Genomic DNA, 3,037 nt, shown 5'->3' on the forward strand with positions numbered 1-3,037 from the left:
AGGGCAAGGGTCAGGGGGAGCTGAGGCTTCCCGGTGCCCAGGTGGGCTGGGAGTGTAGGGGGAGGCCCCTCACCTGGCTTGGCCCAGGACCTTCCACTGTGACCAGTGGACCTCAGTTTTCCTCGCTTCTAAATGGGGAGATTAAGTGCAGTGTTTCCTAAGAAAGCTTTGTCCGAGTCAGAAAAGATGGGGGCCCTTGCCACCCCAAACTCTTCATCATCTCCCCCACCCTCCCAGCCCCTCTGCCCACCTGGACCGGAAGCCCCCTAAGCTGAGCTCCCCTTCCTCTTTCCAAGTACTTTCACCCGCATCGTCCCACAGAGGGGACAGCAGCTGCTGGGCGTGGTTGGAGGTCCAGGCCCACCCCTGGGGCGCCCACGGACCTTGATATGCACCCACACAGGACCTGAGAGTTTTGTGTGATGGCTGTCAAACAGCCATCGGGGGGCTGAGGGCGGGGTCCCGGGTTTATCCACATCTGTGGTCCAGCGCAAACACTGTGTAGTGGGATGAGGGCTGCCTGTCCGCCCTCCCAACTCCCGGAGGAGAATGATTTGACGCTGTCATGAGTACGGAAAACTAGCTCCGTACACTGTAGAACGAAGCCGCTCTTCTATTTGCTCAGTGGCTGTGCAGCTCGAAGCTTTTTCATAAAGCAAAATTCGGAAACGCCAGGTGCTGTGAGACAGGTTGGGGGTAGGGGGTGACCCCAGAGCCCACGGCCTGGCGGAACTGCCCTCCCGGTCCTCAGAACGACACCCTGTGCAGAGCGTGTGGGCCGAGCCTGGAGAGGGAGCATGCCAGGGTGGTCTCAGCACAAACTTTGGGGTCAAGTTTGAACCCCAAATGGGTCCCTTAGCAACTTTGTCACCTTCTGCAAGCTCCCAACCTCTGTGAGCATCGCCTTCCTCGTCTGTGACGTGGGATGATATTAACTACCCTGGAAGGATCTTTGAAGGGCTTAAGTGAGATCGCTGACGCGTGGCATGGAGTGGGCACTCACGATGAGCCGTAGAAGGAGGACTGACTTGGTTGTTTCCACCCTGGTGAGCGAGGATACAACGCTGTATAATACGCTTTGCTTATTGACCTCCTGAAAGCATACGTAAAGGATTACTGTGAGCTCTGTAACCACAGGGAAGCCCAGTCTCATCCATCCTAATGTCATCGATGGTGCTGCCCAGTACCTGGAACACTGCAAGTGTGCAGATGTCGGGCGAGGTGAGGCATCTTGGACTCAGGGTGCTCCCAGGCTCTGTCCCAGGGTGCCTGGCTCAGCCCTGTGGGTTGGGACACCTCCTCCAGGGCTCTCAGAAGGTGACGATGAACTCAAGCCCAGACCACTCCTCTAGCTCCTCGGAAGGGAGATTTCCACCTGGCCACAGCGAGGGGATATACGGACCAGTGGATGGCCGTGGCGGGGGCCGGGTGGGCGTGACAGGAGAGCAGGCCTGGTGAGCACCCCTGGGCTGGGCAGATGTCTGTGTCCAGGCCACATGCTGGGATCCTGGGGGGTGGAGCCCATGAGATGGGAGGCGTCTTGGGTAAGGTCATGTATTCCTTTGCCAGGGCTGCTCTGACACAGTACTGCAAACCGGGCGGCTTAAACAACTGACATTTGTCTGGAGGCCAGAAGCTCGAGATCAGTGTGTCGGCAGGACTGGCTCCTCCCAAGGGCCCCAAGGAAAGGATCTGCCCCAGGCCTCTCTCCTTGGCTTGTGGATGGCCGCCTTCTACCTGAGTCTCTTCTCTCTGTGCATGTGTCTGTGTCCACGTGTCCCCCTTTTGTAAGGACATCATCTTGGAGTAGAGCCCGCCCTAAGGACCTCACTTTAACTACGACCTCTACAAAGACCTTGTCTCCAAACAAGGTCACACTCTGAGATACTTGGGGTTAGGACCTCAACATATGAATCTGGAAGCGCGGCTGCGCCGGCGCATCGAGGGGAAGCGGCAGCAGCCGTGATGGACGTGTTCCACGTGATCTGGCGCCACAAGCCCACCATCTTCACAGACGCCAAGGAATCGAGCACCGTGTTCGAGCTGAAACGCATCGTCGAGGGCATCCTCAAGCGGCTGCCGGAGGAGCAGCGGCTGTACTAGGACAACCAGCTTCCGGACGATGGCAAGACACTGGGCGAGCGTGGCTTCACCAGCCAGACAGCACAGCCTCAGGCCCCAGCCACTGTGGGGCTAGCCTTCAGGGCACGTGAAGCCTTTGAGGCCCTGTGCATCGAGCCCTTCTCCAGCGCACGCGAGCTTCTGGCTGTGACAAAGCCGCGGGACTCAGGAAGCCGCGCCAATGAACAAACCGTGCAGTGAGAGACCACTCCACTCCCCCCCGCAATAAGAGATTTGGGTGTCCCCCCAAAAAACTGTGAATTTGGGTGGGGGGCACACTTCAACCTAGAACAGGTCACTTTGAGCTCAGAGCAAGGATGGGACAGGGAGGTAGCTGTGGAGAGCTTCCTGCCTGGTCCAGCCTGCGGGAGGGCAGACAGAAACCCCCGGGGACTCAGGAAGCAGCAGCTCTTGGGGGACAAGCATGGGGCCGGCTTTCGGCTGCTGGCACCTGGCTGAGACGCTGGGAGCCTCGAGCAGGGCCTGGCAAAGCCGGGCGGTACCAGCCAGGGATGCAGGCCCAGCTGGCTGGGCCGGAGAAGGCTTCCTGTGAAGTCGCAGCCTTTGAAACCTTGACTAATAAGGTTTTCTTCTCTTTCTAAGTTGAATGCATCAGTAGCTTCATATAGGATCCCATCTGTCCGCTCCATTGCTGCCAGTCGGATTCTAGGCCCCTGGCCAATTAAAAAAACCAAACCAACTTAGCATGAATCTGCTTGACAGATACTTTTGTGAGTGTTCTGTTTTCCCTCGGCGGAAGAGAGGCCTCTTGACTGCCCTTCTGGGTCCGGCTTCCAGAATAAATCTAGAATCCTGCAGCCAAGGAGCCTGGGTGGCGTTTGAATTAGTATCAGGAGGTGGAAAGCGACAAGGAGACGGCTGTCAGCTAAATGCAAGGAAGGCGTTTTCCACCACG

At 57.8% G+C, this 3,037-nt stretch overlaps 1 pseudogene; it reads left to right on the plus strand.

The window, feature by feature from the left end:
- Positions 1-1,965: 1,965 nt before the first annotated feature.
- Positions 1,966-2,322, plus strand: LOC114883673 (annotated as a pseudogene).
- Positions 2,323-3,037: the final 715 nt, after the last annotated feature.

The sequence above is a fragment of the Monodon monoceros genome, unplaced genomic scaffold (genome assembly GCF_005190385.1).
Source record: "Monodon monoceros isolate NGI ecotype Baffin Bay Population unplaced genomic scaffold, NGI_Narwhal_1 Super_Scaffold_5, whole genome shotgun sequence".
Classification (NCBI taxonomy): Eukaryota; Metazoa; Chordata; class Mammalia; order Artiodactyla; family Monodontidae; genus Monodon; species Monodon monoceros.